This window comes from Adiantum capillus-veneris, chromosome 17, assembly GCF_014529385.1.
Source record: "Adiantum capillus-veneris isolate H3 chromosome 17, ASM1452938v2, whole genome shotgun sequence".
NCBI classification, from domain to species: Eukaryota; Viridiplantae; Streptophyta; class Polypodiopsida; order Polypodiales; family Pteridaceae; genus Adiantum; species Adiantum capillus-veneris.
Window position 1 is genome coordinate 136,552,348 of NC_140947.1, and position 27,057 is coordinate 136,579,404.

Below are 27,057 nucleotides of genomic sequence, written 5' to 3' on the forward strand. Positions count from 1 at the left end.
AAATCAATGGTGTCGATGTTGATCCAAAGCCAATGCGGATCCAAAGCTTGATGCCAAAATAGAAATTTGTTGAAGTGTATGTGTGTGCCAATGTAGGGTCCACACACCTTGATGTAGGGTACACACACTCCTCTTGATGCTGACAGAGAGTGCCAGATGAGATCCAAGCTGATCTCTCTCTCTCTCTCTCTCTCTCTCTCTCTCTCTCTCTCTCTCTCTATGCCAAAACCAACAGGATATGTCCGTTGGTATCAACTAAAGCTTGAGATATGGCTAGAAGTTAAAAAAATAGACCTTCTACACTCAAGTTATTGAAAAATATTGAGCTACTATCAAACTACTATCAATCTGCTCCAATCATCCGTTCACAACGATGTTAGTCTCTACTTAGAGTGAACCTTAGCCACATTTTGCAAGGTCTACATGCACATGGAGTGAGGGTGTTTTCTAGGATTCTCCTCACCTTGAGCTTCCATAGTCAAATTGGATATTGATTTGTGCACAAAGAAGACAATTTAGTCAATGAAGCCATGTTGATTATGATGCTACCTCATTGCCTCATTTTGATACCAATTGAAAGGACCATGGTGCAGGAGCATACACTGTACATGTGTGGTGTGAGATGAAGGAGATAGCACACATAGATGGGTGTCTGGCTCTAGGGTGAGCTACACTGCATTTACTCCAACACAAATATTGTGAGCTAAGCACAAATTCTAACATGTATATGCTAGTCCGCTCTCACTCCCTATGGGCACACACATCAATAGGATGCTCATGGTACCATCTGGTCACATTGAGACAATTGGCCCACTATTGTAAAGCATCAGTTCAACTAGCCATATTGAGACCATATACCTTACAAGTATATGCTAGTCTCCTCCCACTCGCTATGGACCTAAACATCAATAGGATGCTCCTCGAACTAGGCGCTCACATGGAGACTATTGGCCACCATTGCAAACCATCAATTCAATTACTTTAGATAATCAATAAGCACACATAATGAAGCAACTACTCTTAGAAATCATAACATAAGATCTAATAATTTTACCTGTATAACAATCATATTGCCATGCATTCTATTTGAGGTTGCTCTTTTGTTCTCCACATGATGAAAGAATCCGTGAATTGATCAATGTGAGATCAAGTAAGAAACTCCTCAAAGTCACATCCTTCACCTTTACTCCCCCCTCATGGATATTTACCCAAGTTGGATTGCTACTCTCAATGTCTATCTTAATTGATCACACCATATTGAGAAGATGATACTAATAGACATTAGGAGAAAGACACTTTTTGAAATTCCTATCTTGATGAGAGATTGTAGATTTTATATGTGCCTCACCCTATTGCAGAATGCAACCTATTTTTTCTATGTAGAAAAAATTTCTTATTTAATTTTACTGTATAAAAACTCTTCATTTTTACATTAGATCAATCAAAATTGGTACTTAATCTTTTGGGTGGAGATAGTGATAGCCGTTTTTCGGCTATTTAAAATTGTCATAGTGAGCTACCTCACCCTACCAAATTCACCCAAACACTATGGCTATCCCTACCATTTCACTGTACATAGGCATGTGTGAGTTAGGGGACTTTTCCCATATTTTCTTAAAAACCCTCAATTAACTAGTCATTGGGCTAGTTGAGCAAAAATAAATAAAAATAAAAATAAAAATTTTAAAAAGGTATATTATGGCCTTTGTGTGTAAATATTTCATTATATATATGGCCTAAATATAGGGATTTTTATAATTATTTTGATATTTTATCTAAATATTTATACCTAGGTGTGTGTTTTATTAAACTTATGTATGCCTTCTTTCATCCGCTTGCACCATAAGTGTATTTTTTGCCAATGTGTACATAGTGTAACCTCATATTTTTCATACAAATCACCCCCACATTTTCACCCTCACCCTCGTGAAAACAAAAATTGATTTCTACTCTCTTAGTCACGTTTATTATATTATTTACTTGCATACCTTTTCCTCTTTCACCCAAAATAATACAAAGAGGGACCATATCATATGATTCCAATATCTTTCCATATCATAATTCCTCCATAGTTTTATTTTTACTCATTATTCTAACACCATGTGCTCATTGAGCTAAGATCCATGAATAGTCCATACACTAGTCCCACCATGTATATATTGCTTTATTCACCAATCCTCCTCCATGCATGTGTAAAGGGTAACTTGTATGCTTTGTATTATGATAAGACAAAGGAGGGGCTCACTCTTGGATGCATTGTACAAATTCAACAAAGGAGGGGGCCACTAAAAGACTTTGGCGGGCATAAAAAACAGGCGTTTTGGTGAGACTTTTGGCACCTATCTCCGCTTGAAATTTAAAGAAGTAATCAACAAAGAAAATGTAGCCCACGATCTGAATAATCACCTCAAATTTTTTCATGATTTTTGGAGCTACCAGCGGTGAGATAGGAGTTTTTGAGTGGACCCTAGTCTGCCCACTTTTCTCACAAAGTAACCCATAGTCTTCTCTCACCTTCTTTTCCACTTCCACACACATACACTCATTCCTCTCCATCCCTCACTCAAACCTGCAACTTTCATGGCTTAATTCATCTTCTTCACCATTTCCTTCTCTCCTTACTCCATAGCTCAAAAGATTATCATCTCTACACACATATAACTCAATTTCTCTCTCTAGAATCAAATTCATATTACCATAACCTCTTCATCCTTTCATAAAAAGAGAAAAAATCAGCAAAGAACCAAGCTCAAGCCCTGCAAAAGGAGGAGTTTGATCATGGAGAATTCAACTTCCCCATGGTCACAAGAACTGCACCGACAAAGTTCTATAACCGCTTCATTCACTGGAAGAGAAGGTGGAAAATTTCATTTACATCTTGTGGTTTCCACCAAATTGTGTATATTCTCATCCTTCTGCTACTTTTTATCATTTTATAAATCATATAATTCACCTTGAGTGCATATGCCATGTAATTTTACCCCATCCTACTAACTTCATTTACCATATACATGTGGTAGTGATGTGTGTGAACACACTAGGACCGCCGGGGCATTTTTTCCCTCTTTAGGAGGTTTTTTCCCCCGTGCATTGTATATACGCCCATCACTCTAGGGCTAACTATCTTTCCATTGCACACTAAGTCTCACTGTCTCTCTATTGTGTGCCTTGAGCTTCCTTCGTCTTCTCCAAGCTGTGTGTATTTCTCTGCAACCCTAATTCCAACAATTGGTATTAGAGCAGGTCACGTCCTCCCGGGCTTAGTCGCCAGCTGCTCCAGCACACGCCTGCTCACTTTCTCCGATTTCAGTGAGCTTTGGCGAGCGTTCGCAGGTCGACAAATATTTTGGGAGAGCTCGAAGACCTTGGTCTGCTCAGAATTTTGATTTGGGCTCATTTCGGCCTCCGTTTCCACTATGGGCAGTACTGCACAGGCTATTTCGTCATTTTGTGCAGATTTTTTGTCAGTGCCGTTTTCTGCATAACAGGTGCCTTATAGTCTTCTACGGTTTGTGCTATATAACACAAGTTGTTCCTGCTCCATTTCTCCTATTTTCGGGCAATTTTCACATCAGGTGCAGCATTTACCATGGCTGACAACAACAACACAGTGTGTTCAAGATGTTTGCTGCTGAGGACAGGTTGGATGGGGACAACTACCCTATGTGGGCTTATATGATGCAACATGTTCTTGTGTCAAAAGGTGTCTGGAACATTGTGCAGGGCATTGATGTACGTCCTGGTTCTGAAGATGTAGGCGATGTTGAGGATGTTGCAGGTCTTGCTGCAAGGATTGCAGCTGTTAGAGTTGTTTTGCCTACGGTAGAACAAGCTCGTTGGGATGTTAAGGATGCGCAGGCTCATGCATTGATTGCGTTGTCTGTGAAGCGCACCATTATTCCTCACATCCGTTCAGCAAAATCTGCAAAACAGGCTTGGGATATTCTAGCAGGTCTTTATGCAAGCCGCAATGAGGCTAAAATTGCTTTGCTGCGTAAAGAGCTAGAGTCGAAGATTATGCATGAGGAAGATGATATGGACACTTTCCTTGCTAGTGTCAAGGATATCAATGAGCAACTCATTTCTGCAGGTGAAGTCATTTCGGACAGTTCCCTTGTGCAGACTGTTCTTGATGCCTTACCAGATTCCTACCAGACTTTTCCTAGTACTTGGAGATTGATGACCCAAGGAAATCCTGAAGTTGTCAAGTTTGATGCATTATGCACATTGCTGTTGCAAGAGTCACTTTCTAGAAAAAACAGGACTAGGCAGCGTGCAGTTGAACAGGCTTTTATTGCTTCTCAAAGAAAGGGTGGTAACAGTAATGCAGCCACTTCTTATGGTTCTGCTGCGAGTAGCAAAAATTCTGTTCCTAATGCTTCTGGTGGCAGCATTTTGTCTGGCAATTCTGGTGATAAGGGCAAAAAGAAGATGCGTTGCCATTATTGTAAAGCCAATGATCACTTGATCAAGTCGTGTCCTAAGTTGAAGGCCAAAGAGGCTAAGAAGAAAGAGGGTGGTTCCACTGCAAATGCTGGTTCCACTACAAATGCAGCCATTGTTGAGTCTTCTGTGAAAGGAGATTGTGATGCTGTATAAGCTCACTTTGTATGACAAGTGTGGACAAAATTTTGCAAATGCTGTTGCAGATTCAAGGGCTATTTCAGATGCAAAACTTTGGCATGCACGTTTTGGTCATCTGAATTTTTCTAGTTTGCTGCGTTTGCAGAAATCTGATATGGTTGCTTCTTTGCCGCCTCTTGAAGCACCTGTCAAACATGTTTGTGAAGGCTGTATTCTGGGTAAAATGCAGCGTTCTAAGTTTCCAAAGGATGGTTCAGTTAGGGCCACATGCAGGTTGCAGCTTGTGCATAGTGATGTTTGTGGGCCCATGCAAACTCCGTCCTTGGGCAATTACCTGTACTTCGTGACTTTCATTGATGATTACTCCAGGCATGCATGGGTATTTCCACTTAAAGCGAAGTCCGAAGTTTTTATGTGCTTCAAACAATTTTTGGCTATGGCTGAAAATGTCTCAAAATGTACTATGGGCACCCTCCGTTCCGATCGAGGGGGGGAGTATATGTCTCATGAATTTAATGCATTTCTCGCTAGTCGTGGGATAAAACACCAATGTACAGTGCCTTATACACCTCAGCAAAATGGTGTTGCTGAGAGGAAAAACAGGTCACTAACGGAAATGGCACGATGTATGGTCAAAAGTCAAGCTTTGCCGCATTCTTTTTGGCTTGAGGCCATCATGTGTGCCACTTATGTACTTAACAGGTGTCCTACGAAAGCTTTGCAGTCTATTACTCCATATGAAGCATGGCATGATAGAAAACCTTCTATTGAGCACATGCGTGTTTTTGGCTGTTTGGCATATGCTTTGGTGCCACAAGTGCAGCGCAGAAAATTGGATGATAAGGCTGTCAAATGTATTTTTGTTGGTTATAGTGCTGAAAGCAAAGGTTACAGGTTGTATCACCCGCAAACAAAACGTATTTTGGTTTCACGGGATGTAGTGTTTGTGGAAGACTCTATTCAGCCCTTGCTGTCATGTACTAGAGACAATAATGTAAGCTCACAGGACATTTATGACACTTTGTTGCCTCTTTTCAGTGGTGGAAACACGAATGTAAGTTCCAATGAGGCAAATGTACAGCCTATGGGGGTTTCTGAAAATGTTTTAGAACAGCCTATTACTGATGCAGATGTACATGATGTACTTGATGAGGAAAGGGCTGAAAATGAGCAGGCTAGAGGTATGCCAAAATGGCTGGTGCACACATTGCGTGACAGTAAATTGGATGCACCTTTATCTAGTCGTACTCGTTCAGGCTCTCGCCATGCATCTTATGCATCAGATTGTTATGCTTTGGCTGTGTCTAGTTTACATGATGTTGAGGAGCCTCTGTCTTTTGATGAAGCACAGAATTCAGAAAATTGGATTGCTACCATGAAATCAGAATATGATGCACTTATAGAGAATGACACATGGACTTTATGTGATTTGCCTCTTGGCAAAAAGGCCATTGGTACGAAGTGGGTTTACAAGTTGAAACGCAAGCCGGATGGTGAGATCGATCGCCATAAGGCTCGACTTGTTGCAAAGGGTTATGCACAACAAAAAGGCATAGATTATGAAGAGACTTTTGCTCCCACTTGTCGTATGACTACTGTGAGTTTTCTATGTGCATTGGCAGCTCATTTTGGTCGAGATGTACATCAATCAGACATTGTTACTGCTTTCTTGAATGGTGACATATTTGAGGAAGTTTATGTAACGCAGCCTCGCGGTTTTGTCATAAAAGGACAAGAGGACAAAGTGTGCAAATGTAAGAAGGCTTTGTATGGGTTGAAGCAATCTCCTCGTGCTTGGTATGAGAAAGCTGACACTCATTTGGCTAAACGAGGCTTTCGTAACAGTCCAACAGAAAGCACATTGTATGTAAAGCGTGAGGATGATGTATTTCTCATTGTGGTTATTTATGTTGATGATTTGCTGATCACTGGACCAAATGAGAGACATATTGCTGAATTTAAGGCTGATTTGAATGCTACTTTCAAGATGAAAGATTTGGGGCTGTTGCATCATTACTTGGGTATACAGTTTAAACAGTGTGATGGTGGTATTGCCTTGTGTCAGAAAAGTTACATAGAGACATTGCTATGTAAGTTTGGACTTGAGGATTGCAAACCTATTGCCACTCCCATGGAAACAGGTTTGAAGTTGAGTCTACATGATGCTGGCGATCCTGCTGATGTCACTCTTTACCAAACTGCTTTTGGCTGCCTCATTTATGTATGCAACACGAGGCCAGATATTCAGTTTGCAGTCTCGCAGGTCAGCAGATTTATGCATAGCCCAGGGTCTAAGCATTGGCAGGCTGTCAAGAGGATTTTCCGCTACCTTAGTGGCACTTTACATCTTGGCTTGTTTTATCCCAAGGGGGGATCATTGCCGCCAGACTTACATGCTTTTTCGGACTCAGATTGGGCTGGTTGTTTTGACACGCGAGTGTCCACAAGTGGTTTTTGTTTCATGCTTGGCAGTTCATGTATATCATGGTTGAGCAAGAAGCAACCTACTGTGGCCACTTCGAGTTGTGAGGCTGAGTACAGGGCAGTCTTCACAGCTACGGTTGAGTGTGTATGGCTCAGACGCCTTATGGCTGACTTGGGTGTTGGACAGGACACTTCCAACACTATCTACACTGACAGTCAGAGCGCATTGGCAGTTGCGAGGAACCCAGTTTTTCATGCTCGCACAAAGCACATTGAGGTGCATTACCACTATGTCAGGGAGAGGCTCTCAGCAAGAGAGATCAGCTTGGCTTATGTGCCAACACAGGACAACCTTGCAGATCTTTTCACAAAGGCATTGTCTCATGAGAAGCTTGAAGCTTTCCGCAAAGCTTTGGGCTTACTCCCCTTTGTGGACTGATCCTGTCCTCAGGGCATGGCACTTCCCTTTACTCATGTGCCAGCTCTCGTTCACCGCATCACTTCAGGGGGGATTTGTTACCATATACATGTGGTAGTGATGTGTGTGAACACACTAGGACCGCTGGGGCATTTTTTCCCTCTTTAGGAGGTTTTTTCCCCCGTGCATTGTATATACGCCCATCACTCTAGGGCTAACTATCTTTCCATTGCACACTAAGTCTCACTGTCTCTCTATTGTGTGCCTTGAGCTTCCTTCGTCTTCTCCAAGCTGTGTGTGTTTCTCTGCAACCCTAATTCCAACAACTTCAAACTACTAACACTAACTACTAACCCTTTTTTTGTAAATTGCACCCACTCTACTCTACCGTGGAGTAGGCAACTTCACAAAAAAAATCACCTACCTCTCTAGAATCTTCTCTATTTCACCTCAATAATTCTCTCCTCTTGAGCCCACATCCATGTGATTCAAGAGACAAGAGAGCCCCACTCTCATAAGAACATATAAAAAATTTCATAAACATGGTTTTCTATGAAAATGTTGATTAGGTATAATCCTAATTAGGGCTCTCCTCGCCTATAAATAGAGCCCTTATCCCTTTGTAAATAGAAAGGGATCCCTACACTATTGCTCACTACTTTGAGCGTGCCATTCACAATCTTAGTTTGAGGGAGTGAGAGTGAGCTCTCTATGCACCATTACATGTGGTGTATAGGAAAGCTTCTTTGAGCTAGTTGTAACATTGCAAGGGAGTGAGTGATTCATAACTTCCAATCAAAGTTGTACCTACTCTTGCGCATCAATTTAATCAATAAGTTGGGTGCAAATCACGGGTCAAAACCCTCTTGAGTCTCTCCAATTTACGCTTGGCAACCTCATCTCGTTTAGTTTAAGGTGACGCGTTTTCATTTTGAGATTCTTTTGTAGTATCTGCTTGTATGTGACTCAAGAGCTCTTGTGTTTGTTTTTGTTGCTTGGGAAAACATTATAAGAGGGTTGTATGGTGAGAGGTCTCCCATAACCCTAAGATAATGTGTAGATTGCAACATCATCAAACTTGATCGTGTCTCTTGATCTCCTCCAAGCTATTCATACACCCACGTCAATCATTAAAATTGAAGCTAAGTTCTTGCACAAAGATCTCTCTCTTTTGTGTGTGTGTGTGTGTGTGTGTGTGTGTGTGTGTGTGTGTTTGGTGCGTGTATTGGTAGCATTTAAATTAGTGATAGTGTACCCTTCCTTCTCGCTTGTATTGCTAAGGGATTCTCCTCTTTTGCGTCCTAGTTCGCTCTCTAACTAGGTGGTGCCCCTATTTTGTTTGGGTTTGGCTGTGGGTTGGTTGTTGTGTTGTGCTTGTGGTTGCCCCAACCCCAATTGAGCAGCACGGGAGCCTTGAGGGGTGTTTAGAGGTCGCCTCTCTTGTTACCCGCCCTGGACCGCCTCAATTTTGGTGCCCCCACGGAGGAATGACTTTGTGCTTATTGTTGTTGTATTGCATGAATGCTTGAATTTTAGTATAATCAAGTAGATTATATGAATCATGAAACTTGTATGACCAAGTTTAATTTCAAGGCAACAAAAATTGATCTAGAATATGGTTTGGATTAGCATAACATAAGAATGGAAAAAAACATTTTCACATAAGAGTTTAGAATTCATGTTGAAAGACCTTTCAAAACTTTGTGTAGTTAGTTGATGATTGTTTGGAACTAATCTTTGTGTGGTTCTAGCATTGAGAGACTATGACACGCTATACCTTTGATGATATCCCAATCTTCTTCGGAAATCTAGAAGAAAATGTTGATGATTTTCTTGCCGAGTTTAGAATGGTTTGTCGTATCCTTGGTAAAAGGGATGACATTGAAAAATGGGATTTTCTATTGCTATGCCTTAGAGGCAACGCTGAGCAATGGTTTTGGAGTATGTATTCTCAGATTGAAGATGGGTATACCCAAATTTCCAAAGCTTTGAAGACTAGATTCTCTAAATTTTCAACAACGGAGAAAGCATGGGCTTCATTAGGGAGACTTCAACAACATGGTAAAGACTACTATGCTTATGAGGATATTTTTTCTCGTCAATGGGGAGGATGTGGGTTTAGTTCTACATTTCCAGATTATGTAAAAATGGAGCAATTTATTTCGGGTTTGTCTCCTTTCCTAAAGACTAAGGTTACTTGTAGTGGACCCTCTACCTTTGAAGAAGCGGTCACTATTGCCCGAAGGAAGTTTCACAAGTACTTCTACATCAAAAATAGTTTCCATCATGCTGGAAGAACCAACAATCATGAAAGTGTTTCTATCAAGGAGTCATCTCCTTTACCATACTACTTGTCTCCTTCTACTCCGACAAATGTTGAAGAAGTTACTTACATGCCAAGTGATTATTCAAGTGCTAAAGTGTGTGGCCAAGATTCAAATGTGGAATCTCTTTCTTCTACCTTTATCACAAGCATGCAAAAATCGACACAAGAGATCTCAAATGGCATTGATGATTCAATAATTGATACATCCAACCTTTTGGTGGAGGATCAATTTCTAGTCCGAGAAGACGAAGCTTTTGTGGAACATGAGTCTATGGAGAATGAAGACCTTGAAGGTAACCTTGATCTTATGGAATGTTCTGAGAGTGTATCTTGTCTAAAAGAAGAGAGTGAAGAAGAAGATGCAATCATAGGTGGGGAGGTCATAGACCACATTGATCATAAGAGATGATTGTGTACATGGAATGCCAACTCCAAAACAAAGTAGAAGAGTGTGAGTTGAATCCATGTGAGGATAATCTTCAAGAAGTGTTTGAGGATGTTGAAAAGCATTGGTATGACCCATGTATATTAAGCATGGAGGAACCTATCATGCAAGAAGCCAAAGTTTTCACAAAATCAAACAATAATCCATCAACCTTTGAGGTGGTACAATGTGAGGAGTTACAACCTTGCCAAAGGGGGGGCTTAGAAGGGGATGAAGAACATGGGAGAGTAGTAAAAAATAAAATCATAAAAGAAAACTGTCAGAAGGGTATCATTCTCTCCAATGGTGTTTTAGTGGGTGGCTCTTCATTCATGGGACAATCTCTTAGCAAGAAAATCAAAACTTTTGAAGCCCCAATTATCTTCACATTGGGTTTCACCTCTTCAAAGTCAACTTCTCCTCTCTTCACATATACCTTTCCTCAAGGGCACCATACCTTCTTAAGTGGAAGAGGATATGAATACTTGGTGATGAACGTATGTTTCCAAACCTTCTTCATTTGGTTCTTTGGTGTATGGAGGTCGCACATCGTGATGCTTCTGGTCTTCATCATAGATGAAAAACTTGTTGATTGTGGATATTTTATCAATTAGTACCAAAATCTATTCTCTTCCAATGTGTTGGAAGCAATAGAAACCTTCATCTATTATCTACTTATGTGGTAAACTATTTGCAATATCTTCCAATAGTAGCTGGAAGCATGGATCAAGCTTTCCTAAATCATGAAGGTCATAGAATTTTTGACTTGATGAGCCTACCCAGGTTGAATGAATTTTATGAGCTACAATTCAGGAATTTGCTCATACAAGCTCTTGAAGATCGTAGCAGATACATCAACTTTACACAGGAGGAAGAGCAACCAATCTTTTAGATCACATTCATAGTGATAGATGCAATGATGGACAACAATAAAATCTACAAATTTCTTCAACCAACATTAGTAAGTGTTTCCATACCATACATCTCTCTTTGGGAAAGATATTTCAAGATCTTTGATCCTGGGGGATGCTTATGGAAACTTTCTCAATGGAGGAGGTTTACTCAATCACTTCATTACATCCTGCTATTGGCTTTGAGAACCTTTCATATCACACAAGGTTTTTTAATCATACAACAAAGGTTCTTCAAAGATGAGAGCAGACAAAGAGAGACGTTACACAATCTACATGTTGTATGATCGGATAAATGGTACATGAATGTACCATTATCTAAGGTGGAGATAGTGATAGCCATTTTTCGGCTATTCAAAATTGTCATAGTGAGCTACCTCACCCTACCAAATTCACCCAAACACTATGGCTATCCCTACCATTTCACTGTATATAGGTGTGTGTGAGTTAGGGGACTTTTCCCATATTTTCTTAAAAACCCTCAATTAGCTAGTCACTGGGCTAGTTGAGCAAAAATAAATAAAAATAAAAATAAAAATTTTAAAAAGGTATATTATGGCCTTTGTGTGTAAATATTTCATTATATATATGGCCTAAATATAGGGATTTTTATAATTATTTTGATATTTTATCTAAATATTTATACCTAGGTGTGTGTTTTATTAAACTTATGTATGCCTTCTTTCATCCTCTTGCACCATAAGTGTATTTTTTGCCAATGTGTACATACTCTAACCTCATATTTTTCTTTTATACAAATCACCCCCACATTTTCACCCTCACCCTCGTGAAAACAAAAATTGATTTCTACTCTCTTAGTCACGTTTATTATATTATTTACTTGCATACCTTTTCCCTTTTTCACCCAAAATAATACAAAGAGGGACCATATCATATGATTCCAATATCTTTCCATATCCATAATTCCTCCATAGTTTTATTTTTACTCATTATTCTAACACCATGTGCTCATTGAGCTAAGATCCATGAATAGTCCATACACTAGTTCCACCATGTATATATTGCTTTATTCACCAATAATCCTCCTCCATGCATGTGTAAAGGGTAACTTATATGCTTTGTATTATGATATGACAAAGGAAGGGCTCACTCTTGGATGCATTGTACAAATTCAACAAAGGAGGGGGCCACTAAAAGACTTTGGCAGGCATAAAAAACAGGCGTTTTGGTGAGACTTTTGGCACCTATCTCCGCTCAAAATTTGAAGAAGTAATCAACAGAGAAAATGTAGCCCACAATCTGAATAATCACCTCAAATTTTTTCATGATTTTTGGAGCTACCAACGGTGAGATAGGAGTTTTTGAGTGGACCCCAGTGTATCCACTTTTCTCACAAAGTAACCCATAGTCTTCTCTCACCTCCTTTTCCACTTCCACACACATACACTCATTCCTCTCCATCCCTCACTCAAACCTTCAACTTTCATGGCTTAATTCATCTTCTTCACCATTTCCTTCTCTCCTTACTCCATAGCTCAAAAGATTATCATCTCTACACACATATAACTCAATTTCTCTCTCTAGAATCAAATTCATATTACCATAACCTCTTCATCCTTTCATAAAAAGAGAAAAAATTAGCAAATAACCAAGCTCAAGCCCTGCAAAAGGAGGAGTTTGATCATGGAGAATTCAACTTTCCCATGGTCACAAGAACTGCACCGACAAAGTTCTACAACCGCTTCATTCACTGGAGGAGAAGGTGGAAAATTTCATTTACATCTTGTGGTTTCCACCAAATTGTGTATATTCTTGTCCTTCTCCTACTTTTTATCATTGTATAAATCATATAATTCACCTTGAGTGCATATGCCATGTAATTTTACCCCATCCTACTAACACTAACTACTAACCCTTTTTTTGTAAATTGCACCCACTCTACTCTACCGTGGAGTAGGCAACCTCACACAAAAAATCACTCACCTCTCTAGAATCTTCTCTATTTCACCTCAATAATTCTCTCCTCTTGAGCCCACATCCATGTGATTCAAGAGACAAGAGAGCCCCACTCTCATAAGAACATATAAAAAATTTCATAAACATGGTTTTCTATGAAAATGTTGATTAGGTATAATCCTAATTAGGGCTCTCCTCACCTATAAATAGAGCCCTTATCCCTTTGTAAATAGAAAGGGATCCTACACTATTGCTCACTACTTTGAGCGTGCCATTCACCATCTTAGTTTGAGGGAGTGAGAGTGAGCTCTCTATGCACCATTACATGTGGTGTATAGGAAAGCTTCTTTGAGCTAGTTGTAACATTGCATGGGAGTGAGTGATTCATAACTTCCAATCAAAGTTGTGCCTACTCTTGCGCATCAATTTAATCAATAAGCTGGGTGAAAATCACGGGTCAAAACCCTCTTGAGTCTCTCCAATTTACGCTTGGCAACCTCATCTCGTTTAGTTTAAGGTGACGCGTTTTCATTTTGAGATTCTTTTGTAGTATCTGCTTGTATGTAACTCAAGAGCTCTTGTGTTTGTTTTTGTTGCTTGGGAAAACATTATAAGAGGGTTGTATGGTGAGAGGTCTCCCATAACCCTAAGATAATGTGTAGATTGCAACATCATCAAATTTAATCGTGTCTCTTGATCTCCTCCAAGCTGTTCATACACCCACGTCAATCATTAAAATTGAAGCTAAGTTCTTGCACAAAGATCTCTCTCTTTTGTGTGTGTGTGTGTGTGTTTGGTGCGTGTATTGGTAGCATTTAAATTAGTGATAGTGTACCCTTCCTTCTCGCTTGTATTGCTAAGAGATTCTCCTCTTTTGCGTCCTAGTTCGCTCTCTAACTAGGTGGTGCCCCTATTTTGTTTGGGTTTGGCTGTGGGTTGGTTGTTGTGTTGTGCTTGTGGTTGCCCCAGCCCCAATTGAGCAGCACGGGAGCCTTGAGGGGTGTTTAGAGGTCGCCTCTCTTGTTGCCTGCCATCCCGGACCGCCTCAATAGATAGATAGATAGATAGATAGATAGATAGATAGAGAGAGAGAGAGAGAGAGAGAGAGAGAGAGAGAGAGAGAGAGAGAGAGAGAGAGAGAGAGAGCTCCTTCTAAAAGCTATAACTTTGTTGACTATGAACTTGTTGGCTTTATCGTTCCATTCTTTGTAATGAATTTACAAGTTAAACGACATCATGTCATTGTCAAGATTGGCAATGGCCACATAGTCGATGCCCTCCTCGTGAAATCTTCTCTACCTGGGAAAGATTTATTTTTTCTTCTGTCACACGCATTCTACAAATCTGTGTACTATATAGCTCTCCACATATGGGATGTCTCTAGTTTTGGCACAAGATGCCTTCCTATATTCATCTTGTAAGTCAAATTAAGAGCCCCAAACATATGTTTGAGATACATCACTTCTATTTCTTTTCTTTTTGGCACAATCAAGTTTGCTTGTACATATCTTCCATACTAGATGTGGAACAAAAGCTATAGAAATCCACACCCACTTTGCTCTATTGGATTCTTGAATCTTGTTTTTCATATGCTTTAGAGCCCACTCATGTAATTTGGGGCTTGAATGAGCAACAATCTAAGTTGGGTCCACCAATCTCAAATGTTGCATCATAAAATAAAATGACATGGGGAACTTGGGATACTTAACAACTTAATCGCTCTAAGTATATGCAAGGCATTACAAATATTGATGATTATATTTATATAGTTCAAAGGCAGGTTGACCATGTTTGCATTCAAAGAAGATAAACTCTCTTAAGCTAATTGATAACCATAGCTATGGATGTAGTAATTTTCATGAGTACCAATAGAAGGATTTACCTTTTGAAAACAATACTAAGTGGAAGCGTTGCATCCTTGTCTATGCAATGGTCTACTAGCCAATTGAGAAAGAAGTTCAACTTAATGATGGAGCCAAATTCTTCTCACAAAGACCCTTCCTCTCCTATTGTCGATGATTCTGGTTGATGATCCAAAGTTATCACCATGTTGTGGAAGGCCGCACCTCATCACCTCTGCTTTGAGAACCTTGAATAGCTGTTGGCACTTGACTATCTTGAAAACTTGATATCACATCACATTTACTTAGATCACGTCTTGTTTTTCAAGTAAGAACCATGTCTTGAGGAAGGAGGAAAGAAGAAAAAGGGGGAGAGAGGTGATCCTCAAATAGGATGCAATGTAAATGTGAGAGAGGGTGGAGGAGCAAGAGAGGTAGAGCGATAAAAGGAGAAGTAGGGGGAGGAAGGGGAATTAGACAAGTGGCAAAATGAGGGGACCGAGAGACAATAGAGAGAGGAGAAGGTGTGTGACCGTGTCTACTAGCATGGATCCTCCTTAACTGATGGTTGGGGGTTTGTTTTCCTCCACTAAGGAGGGTTATTTCTCTTGGTGCCATTTCAATTTTTTGTGAGGTTGAGAGACCTGTGCTACCATAGCCGCTTGTTCATGCTCAATTTTTTCTTTTTAGCTTGCTTTCCAAGATTTATGTTGATCTCTAATGCCATGTTTTTGAGTTTACTTTAAGTCAGGATTCCTTTTTTTTTTTTCAATTTTGGATTCAAGGCTTCTTGAGCTTGAGCTCTTGTTACTACATTTATTTGATTAATTTTCTTGTCAATATCTAGGCCACTTGAAAATGGTGGAATTTCTATCATCTTCATGGGTGTTTTCCCTACTATACCAAGAAGTTTAGGGAAATCTTGCATGAGATATGTCTTGGAACATTATAAAAAATCCAAATATTTGCAGTGTATCCCCTTTGTGTAAAAACTTTTCAGGCCAATGATGACCCCCAGACTCAAAGCATGGTCCTGTTTGATGCAGCTATTGTGAAGATGATTAATCCATGGGAGGTGGATTATATGGCCACTCTCTGTTGATAGAGTTACTATTGTTGTAAAATTCATTTGTCTGATGGCTTGTCCATTTTTGTTCAAATGGACACCATTTTGGTTTTTGTGGCATATTTGCAAGTACTGGTTTTGGTTGAGTGTAGCATTCGGTTGTTGGATGATCACCCCACATGTCACACGTCCTCGTTGAAAGTTTCCTAACATATTGTACCATTTTAAAGGCTTGGTTTATCATTTTGACTATCTCTTCAGATAGTTGTTCCACTTTATCTAATGGTTAGATTGTGTTGGTCTTTTGAGTTGCGGATTTATTGGTAGTGGAGCTGACATAATTTATTAAGGCATTTGTATCCTTTGAAATCTTTCCATAGTCTTTGCACCACAAGGTACAGAGCTTCCTTCGTCACTTCTTCCAGGGATACAAGACACTTTATGTGAATATCATTTTTGAGTGATCTTCAATCAAAAGCAGTTTTAATTGGTCTTGTTGTGATACCTCTCATGGTGGGCATCTCTCAAGGTATTGTTTGGATCTCATTGAGGCTTCCTTTACCTTCTTGATATCCTTTTATATGAAAACATTTATCTATGATATAGTATTGTGTTTTATTCCCTGTTTGGAAAATGCTTCTACGAAATCCATCAAGAGATTTTCAATAATAGTGAAAGCTTCTTGATTTAGTGGTTGGAACCAAGTCAAAGTTGTCTTTTCCAAGGTCAAGTTGAATTCCTTGTAACTGAGTGTGAAAATCATGCACTTCCTCTGCTCTCAAGACTTACTTAAAAAGAGATACATGTGAATGAGAATCTCTCAATTCACCATATGTTTTGTTCATGTGTTTTGTTACTTGAGATGGTCTCAATTGTCATGGTTCAGCCACATATCTTAGGTAGCACTTGGAAGCCAATTTTTCAATTTAAAGCAATGTCGACTCCCACATGTCCATATGGAATTCCATTGTGTCATTAACTCTTCAAAATAAAGCTCAATTGTTAGTGATATGCAAGAATTTTCAATATAAACAAAAAATGCAACCATCAATGCCAAGTCCAAATTTTAATGAAATTTATGAAAATGGCCTTAGTAACGGTTTTTTTGATCATATCTTTATTTATATGTTAATTTTTTCTTAATGACCCTAAGCTTTTAAAATTTCCAAATTTGCTTCAAAAAGTAGTATCTGGTAATTTGTGTGTACACCAAAATTTCTTGATTCTAAAATCTTCTACCTCTTGGAACTAGGTCATTTGTAGACAAGAGAACCTTTCGCATTGTCTGCACCCATGTGCAAATTTTGGCAGCAAGAACCGAAAATGAAGGGCAATCTTTAAATAGATGTAAGGGATCTTTCAAACTTTGCACACTTAGTGAAAGTTTCTGTGCCAATCCCTGTGTCAAGAATGGTGCACTCACAATCAGTTGTATGTAGTACATAGAGATCGAAGTACCCATATAGGTATAGCTTTCTAGGTCAATCGGATCAATAGGTTTATATCTTATCCATACTTGTCTACCATAGGGGTTGCACTCCCTAAGCCTCTGTACATGTGAATACATAGAGGATTTTGTGGTTTTTCAACTCTCTAGCATTGGGTTCGACACACTTTTGATCCCCATTTACAATCCTATATAGTCCCATATAACCATATTCCGTCTCTCGATTCTCATTGCTTTGTTTATCTTGATGATATCACGTTGGGTTTATTGATCAAATAATGTTTCTCCTCTAGCTTCTCATCAATTACTACTTTCGTGCTCGTCATTCCGCACTTATCAACTGTAGACATGTAGTAGTGTTAGTGTGTATATGCACTTCACCAGGGGCACTTTTCTCCCACTGGGTTTTTCCCCTTAGACATCTGGTGTGAAAGGACACCTTATCTCTTAGGGTCTCATATAAGCTTTGTAGCTCTGAGTTTGTATATACTGTATTATTCTAATACAAAGAGATAGACTAATGAGATCTCATACGCAAGCTCTGTGTCTTCTCCTTCTCTATCTTCTTCCTACTCTGAGTTTCTATCTTCCTTCTGTTTCCTGTTTCATCATCTTCAACAATTGGTAACCGAGCAAGGTGATTTCCAGAGCCTCTACTTGCGTTTTCGCGTCCGCGTCCGCGCGCGCAATCGCAATTTTCAGGTAGTTTTCGGAAAATTTGCTCGTGGGAGCATCCTCGACGTTCCAGGAGTATTCTCAGCAGGTGACCTAAGGTTTTACCCCCCTTTTGAAGCCGTTCGAGCCCTCAGAATATTGTTCTGAGCAGCGTAGCAAAAGTTACTTTTCGGAGGCGTTTAGATCAAGAGGGTGTGCTTTTTGACAGATTTTCTTCTGGTAAACAGTTATTTTGGGAAGCAAATTGTCTTAGCTTTGTGCTGAGATTTTGTGTAGAGTTTTTGCTTGCATTGAAGAGGAGATTTGTGAATCTCTTGGAGGTTCTTTTGCTCTCTTGTGTGCATCCACAGTATGGCTCAATCTACGGAGAAAGAGATTTTTGGTGCGTTTACATCCGAAGACAAATTGGATGGTACCAACTATTCTCTTTGGTCTTTTATGGCCAAAACTGTTTTGGTTGGTAAAGGATTGTGGGATTATGTATCTGGAGATGAAGATCGTCCAGGTAGAATTGCACCTGCCACGCCTGGTCGTGGTGCAGCTGTTGGTGCAGGACCCTCACAAGTCACTCCAGAGCAAAAGAAATGGGATACTAAAGATGCACAAGCTATGGCTGTGATTGCATTAACCACAAAGAGGACAATCACACCACATATCAGATCTTGCAAAACTTCTGAGAATGCTTGGAACACTCTGCAAGCTATGTTTGGAGGAAGAAACGCTGCCAGAATAGAGTTTTTGAAGAAACAACTTGACAAAATACATATGGACGAAGGTGATGATATCGTTGAGCATCTTACAAACATTAGGGATCTTAAAGAGCAATTGCTTAGCATTGATGAAGTGATTCCAGAGAAGGACTTGGTTTCCAAAACAATCAATTCACTACCACCATCTTATTTGACTTTTCAGACTTCTTTGACTCTGTCTTTGCGAGCTAATCGTGAGCCTCTTCGTTTTGAAGAGTTAGTGGATTTGCTATTGCAGGAGGATCAATCACGTAAGAATAAGTCTTTACAGGTGGATGGTATGGATCATGCTCTTGTTGTACAGAACAAAAAAAAGGGTAAAGAGAGTGCTCATCACTCCAAGTTTGGTGCAGGGCAGTCTTCAGAGAAGTCTAAAGGTGATTCCAACAAGTCCAAGAAGAAAGGTAAATGTCACTATTGCAAGAAACCTGGTCACTACATTAGTGAGTGTAAAAAATGAATTGCTAAAGAAAAGAAGAAAGAGTCAAGTTTGGTTGTTTCAGCTTCTGGTGATTCTTCTACAACTAAAGAAGAGTTTGCAAACTTTTTGCAGGTTTCTTATGCTTTCTTAATATGTTCAGATTTTTCTGCTTACAGTGTTGACGAGACACAAATGATTTGGTACTTTTATAGTGGTGCATCTAGGCATATTACTTCAAGGAAGGATTTGTTTTGTTCATTGGATGCAAATCCAGCAGGAAAGAAGGTGACATGTGCAAATAATGCTTCTTATCCAATCAAAGGCGTTGGTAAGATTTTGATTACCATTTCAGATGGTTCAGATTTATGCTTGCCAAATGTTTTATATGTTCCAGGGATCAAGAAGAATTTGTTGTCTGTATCCTCTCTTGCAAGAAATGGTCTTCGGGTCATTTTTGAGGATGACAAATGTGTTGTACGAGATCGAGAGAATGGTTATTCTCTTATCACTATAGGTACGTTGGAAAATGGACTATTTGTGCTAGATCGTTATGAAAAGCAAATTCAGGTATGTATTGCAGAAACAAAGACTCACGCCATGCAGGATGCTGAGTTGTGGCATGCTAGATTTGGGCATGTTGGTTATGGCAGTTTGATGACTTTACAATGTCATAATATGGTGCATGATTTGTCTTTATTGGAGATTCCACCAAGACATGTATGTGAAGGTTGCGTTCTTGGAAAGATGCACAGATTTGCATTTTCGCAGGATGGTTCAATTAGAGGGACACGAAAGTTCCAACTTGTACACAATGATGTATGTGGTCCTATGAGGACGCCATCTATGGGAAACAGCCTTTATTTTGTGACCTTCATTGATGACTTTTCCAGGTTTTGTTGGGTGTATCCACTCAAAGCAAAGTCAGATGTGTTTGCAATTTTTCAACATATGTCCCCATGGTTGAAAATGAAACAGGTTGCAAAGTACAAACTCTTCATACCGATCGAGGAGGTGAATACATGTCGGGTGCATTTAAGGAGTTTTTGGGAAAGAAAGGCATTAAAAACCAATCCACTATGCCATAAACACCACAACAGAATGGTGTTGTAGAAAGGAAGAACAGGTCTTTAATGGAGACGGCTAGATGTACGCTCAAGGCTAAGAGTTTGCCTCATAAGCTATGGATGGAGGCAGTTGCTTGTGCAACAGATGTTTTGAACAGGTGTCCTACTCGTGCCTTGAAGACCATTACTCCATATAAAGCTTGGTATGACAGAAAACCTTCAGTTAGTTATCTTCGTGTTTTTGGTTGTCTTGCTTATGCTCACATCCCTCAGCAGTTACGTGGGAAGCTTGATGATAAGGCAATCAAATGTATATTTGTGGGGTACATTAGTGGAAGTAAAGGTTATAGACTTTACAATCCTGCTACAAACAAGATTTTTGAAAGTCGTGATGTAATTTTTGTAGAAACTACTGCTCAACCTATGGTTGCCTTTGATGTACCTCATATGCAACACATGATGTATTTGAAGGTTTGCTTCCTTCTTTTGTGGAGAATCAAGAATCACAATAGGTTGATAATCTTGATCAATCTTTTGATCAGCATGTGACACCTCATGATGTAGAAGAAATTGTGCGTGAAGAGCAAGAATTTCTCAGGGAAGAAAGAACCTTGCCTAAATGGGTTCAAAAAACTTTACAGGATAGCAAGTTGGGTGCACCGTTGCCACGAAAAACACGTGCTGGTACTACTTTTGGCAGAGAGCAAGTAGGTTTGGCTTACTTTAGCACTCTTTGTGATTCAGATGAGCCTAATTCATTTGAACAAGCTTTAGAGTGTTTTCAGTGGAAAGATGCTATGCAGCAAGAAATTGATTCTATTCATAAGAATCATACATGGGATCTAGTGGACTTGCCTACAGGTAAAAAGCCTATTGGTACAAAATGGGTTTTTAAGGTAAAAAGGAAACAAGATGGTACTGTTGACAGGTACAAAGCAAGGCTTGTGGCAAAAGGGTATGCGCAACATAAAGGCATAGATTATGATGAAACCTTTGCTCCTACTTCTCGTGCGTCCACAATTAGATCACTAGTTGCAATTTTTGCTCATCATGGTTGGAAAGTGCATCAGTTGGTTATCAAAATTGATTTTTTGAATGGTGATTTGCAGGAAGAAGTTTATGTAATTCAACCAAGTGGTTTTGTTGTAAAAGGTCAAGAGAAAAAGGTACGTAGATTGCGTAAAGCTTTGTATGGTCTCAAACAGGCTCCAAGAGCATGGTATGAGAAGATACATACTTATTTGATTGGCCAGGGATTTCAAAATAGTCCAACAGAAAGTACTTTGTATGTCAAAAAGAGAGATGGAGTTCTCATTATGCTAACACTTTATGTGGATGATATGCTTCTTACAAGTAATACTGTAGATGAAATTGAAGCGTTTAAAGATTCTTTGAGAAAAACCTTTGAGATGTCTGATCCTGGTTTGCTACATTATTACTTGGGTATTCAGTTTGTGCAATCAGAGGATGGCATATACATGTTTCATGCAAAATATTTGCATAAAATTTTGGACAAGTTTGGTATGCAAAATTGTAAACCAATCTCTACACCCGTAGAAACTGGATCAAAGTTGAGCATGCACGATGCTGGAGAACCTTTTGATGTACATACTTATGCAGCAAAGGTTGGTTGCTTGATATATTTGGCAGGCAACACTCGTCGAGACATTCAATTTGGGGTTTCACAAGCAAGCAGATTTATGCACAGCCCAGGTATGCATCATTGGCAGGTTGTGAAGTGCATACTTCGTTACCTTTCAGGTACCCCTAATCTTTCCATGTTCTTTCCAAGGGGGGCTATGTATGAAAGCACAGTTCTATGCAGCTTCTTGGTTACAGCGATTCAGATTGGGCTGGTGATTTTGACACACGACATTCCACAAGTGGGAATTGTTTTTTCTTGGGAAATGCATGTATATCTTGGCTAAGCAAGAAGCAACCCACAGTGGCTACATCAACTTGTGAAGCTGAGTACAGAGCAGCTTTCACGGCAACAGTTGATTGTGTATGGATACGCAGGTTATTGGCAGATCTTTGTGAGTGTCAACAGGCACCCACTACCATGTTCACTGACAGTCAGAGTGCTATGGCAGTTGCAAGGAATCCAGTAGTTCATGCAAGAACAAAGCACATAGAGGTTCACTACCACTATGTCAGGGAAAGGCTACATGCAGGGGAGATCACACTAACTTACTGTCCTACAGAGGATAACATTACAGATCTATTTACGAAGGCGTAGTTTAAAGCTTTCCGAAAAGCTTTGGGCTTACTCTCATACACATGATGATCTGCTACCTTGTACGGATTCACACTATCACTACATGGGGGATTTGTAGACATGTAGTAGTGTTAGTGTGTATACGCGCTTCACCAGGGGCACTTTTCTCCCACTGGGTTTTTCCCCTTGGACATCTGGTGTGAAAGGACACCTTATCTCTTAGGGTCTCATATAAACTTTGTAGCTCTGAGTTTGTATATACTCTATTATTCTAATACAGAGAGATAGACTACAGAGATCTCGTACACAAGCTCTGTGTCTTCTCCTTCTCCATCTTCTTCCTACTCTGAGTTGTTATCTTCCTTCTGTTTCCTGTTTCATCATCTTCAACATCAACTACTTTGTTTCTTCTCAAACCTATAGTTGAAGGTGTTAGTTGCAATATTTATTGTTGTCTGCATATGTGCATATCTTTGAGTTGAGTTGAAAACCCTAGTGGTGGATCATTTTGACATGGTTGAGGCTCACTCAATACTTTTAAGATAGTCCTTGTATAGCTCACCTTGGCCTAGTGCAAACAATCCCTTTTTGTCCCCTATCAAGTCTCTAGAAAGTCAAGTCTTGGTGGCCTTTAGGTCTTAGGAAATCTATTCTAAACTCCCTAGAAGTTTCTATTACACAAAAGCTTTTTCATAGCTATGTTTGAATCAATTTGGAGCTATGTATCAAAAATTAGGGCAATTTTGGTAAATTACTCTTGAAATAGCAATCAAAACGATTTTAGGACCAAGAAACAAGCTTTTTTGCTTGTAGCTTGGTCTAGAGGGAACTTTTGGCCCAATCTTGAAATATAGGATATTATCAAGTGTGTATACATGCTTATCAAGTCAGATACCCCCACTACAAAGTATGCCATGGATAGTGATTCATCATTTTTAAGTTATGAAGAATCTCACCCTTGTCTTTTTTCAAACCAAATCACCAAATCCACACTAGAATAGTAAAAAAAGGCTATTTTTGTAACTATTGGAACGATTCTAGACCCTATATTAAATGTCATTGCTATAAAATGAACAAGTTGGAATGTTAAGCATGTATAGAAGAACTTACTTTACTAGAATCCTTATTTGGAATCTAAGAGTCTTGTCAATTAGGAAATATGATTGGGTTCTTACACAACCAACCCAATAAAAGGCAGTGACCACTTTTGCGTAGCTCATCGATATTAATAAATTTTTTTATAAATTAAATGATCAAGCTACTTAGTTTTTCTCTTCTATTAATCTTACAAGACTCTTTATTGGGAGCTACCATGCCAATATGCATTATATATTAATCTAAAAAGAAGTAGACCTAGGAATCAAAGCTACAATGCAATTATGTCATCAATTTTTATTATTCTTTACTCTTCCTATTTACAACCATTGCACTAATTTGATCTACAAAAAATTAATGACTCTATTCATAGAAAATGGTTTTAGTGAACCACAATGCAGTAGCTAACATCCAACTTCCTATCTTCAAACTCTTTTCTCAGACTTAGATTTGATCTTGCTCTCTTGTCCAATCTTTTTGGTGGGTAGTAGGCTATGCACACAAGTGGTAAGCCTATTGTTTCACTTGTTTGAATGTCTACTACTTGGGTTAGCCCCGTTGGATGTAGCCTTCCTTGTTGATCTATCTTTTTTGGATCATATCTTAAAATTGGGACATATACTATCGGCCGATTTCCAAGCCTCACCATATCAATGCTAGCAAAGCAAGAACCACGGACATAAAATGTCAATCCACGAGACGTATCTGATCCAACTAGTGCATGGAGGCTACAAGAGATGGCCAATCTCTCGGAAAACCCAAGTCTATGTCGCTTCTACTTATGTAAGTCTCAAGTGTGTGTCAGACACCAAAAGCAGCTAGCACCATATTAGTGAATTTGGGAATTTTGCAAGTCCCACTTTCAAAACAAGCTTAAGATTTGACCACATGACCAAATCTTAGACAAAGTTTTGAGAGCATGTCTTGGAAGACCATTTCAAGTACTACCTTGTGGAAGGCTTTGATCTTAAACAAGAGTTTGAGATTTTCCATATGGCCAAATCTTCAAGACATTGGTGATTCCCAATTTGGCGTTAAAGTCTCAAACTCTCTAATACGGTGTTAATTATTTACTCTACTTTCTTTACTGCAACCTTATCCAGACAAATTTGTGTAGCTACAGGTCTTTGAATGGAATGAAACTTAATACCTGGCATGAGCAGGGTATCCTCTACACTCTCATGTGCTCACATGTCATTTCTAACACGTGGATAAAATCACGCATAAGATAAAATACCTATTTTAGGGTTGTTGATTTTGGTCCCAAAAGGGCTCTATAGATTCCTTTGGACATGCTCTATCTATCTCTAAGGTCAAAATCCAGTTTTAGTGCGTGTATTGTGCATAGGGAACAAAAATAGCTCGTAGAAGAGCATGACTAAAAGAACACTTTATTATGAGAAACTTACATTAAAAGAGAGAGCTTTCACCTGCAAACACATTGGTATGCTCAAAAACAATAATGCAATACCGTACATGAGAGAGAGACGAGAGATTGAGCTGCTGCAGTAATGCTTACTCCTTATTATCCAAAACATAGGTCTTAAAGTTACAAAAATTGGCTTTTATACCTTAGCCAAGATATAAAAAGGGATTCCTCAATAGTTGGGGCTTAATATAAGGTTAAGTGACTGCATAGAATTACAAACATGGAAGCCATTGGCCCCTTTAGTCTCCTGCTATGGTGGTGTATTTGTGGGAGAGAAATGTGGAACTTATGCAATAGGGTTTTCTAGTTCTTTGGGTGAACCCTCCTGAGGTTGTGCGCAGGCTTCTTCTTGTGCATGGGCCTGTTCTCGTTGTCGTTACTCTTTATGGTAGAGAAGCTATAGGCCAACCCGAGGGTCATCCTTTTTGTTGAACATTGGGTGTTTAATTTTAATTTTGACACTTCTTGGAGACGGTTTCCATCTTTCCTCAAAATCTCCTTTGAGCCCTCTTTCTAGCTCAAAAGCCGCCTTCTCTCTTTTGAGTCTTGCTGCCCTTTGTGCTGGTTCTTCAATAACTAATGTTTGCCTATGTTTCTTGGTCTAATTTTATTCATCCACTTTAGCTTTCCATTTTTCTTTCCTTTTTCTTTCAAGAGGAGTGTCCTCCTTTTCTTGGACTTCCTCCTCTCTGTTACCTTCTTCTATTGTTGCTGCGGATGTGGGTTCTTGAGCTGGTACATCAACTAATTGAGTCCACAGTCTTGTTTCCACGTGGACCCTGTGTTTGCACTTTTGGATACTCATCTGTCTTGTTGAGCAACCATAAATTTTGCTATGGGGAAGGCAATAGATGCTCTACTTGGCCTATAACGTGATAGGCAATTTTGGGGAGCACTTCTAGAGCTCCTAAAAATATGACGTTCTTTGGCTTCTTCACATGAGTGAGGGTTGTGTAGATGTATTGTGCATGGTTCACCTCTGTCATCCCCTCTTTCTTTGATTCTTGTGTCAAGGTGGAAGCCATGACATGATTGGGAATTGTATACCTTGGTGGTCTCTTGGCAGTGAAGTGAAAATGTTGGTGATAGAGCCGCAATGCCCGCTCTATTTTCCTTTGCTTCAACATTGAAAATGAGGATGATTTGTTGGTGAAAATACCACTGGTTGGTAACTATCTGTCCCTCATAGGTTTTCCTCCTTTTTGAAGCTTGAGTGCTCCCACCATTTGGTCCTCTGTTATGTGACCTTCGATAGGAGAGTCATTGAGACTAGATATGGTGGCTCATCCTTCTTGTGTGATACTTTTCAAGAGCTCCCATGATCTTTTGTAATTGATACCACAAGGGTCCATCTAAAGGAATCTTGAGAGATTTTGGAATTTTATGATGGGAGCTGTGAACAATTATATGTCCACTTGATCGCATTCTATACTTTTGGTAAGAGCTTTTGGACTTTTATGATGGTAGATGTGAACAATTATATGTCTGTTTGACCGCATTCTGTACTTTTGGTAATTGACCAAGTGAGGATTTGTCAAACTTGATGAAACTTGGGCAAGTGTTTAATGTGACCATTGTGAACATATTTGTGTATCACGGATGCAAGTTAGGCTCTTCCATTGCCATTTCTATCTTAGGTGCGCCTACGATAAAAAGAGGGTGATTCAAGGCCATTTCTTATTTTTGGTGCTCTGATGGGTCCTAGAGAAGATATTATTGATGATGGGTGAAGTTTTGGCCGTGGTTCATGAGAGAAGTGACCTCATGCTAGACCTGCATGTGCTTGCTTTAAAATAGGAAGATATTCCTCCTCATTTGTGCACAACCTAAGAGTTGGTCTTTCCCTCGTCGATAGAGCTAGTTTCCAATCAAGATATAGTTGGTGACTTTGGTTTCTATTTCCTTGTTTTGTCTTACTTATATTTTTTGGAAAGATTCTGTTGGTTAGACATTCTACCAGGTAATTAATCCACCGTGGTGTGGCTGCAAAGTGGAATAACGCGGCATGGGGTATGCGGCTGCTTTTACTTTACATTGTGAGCAGTCAT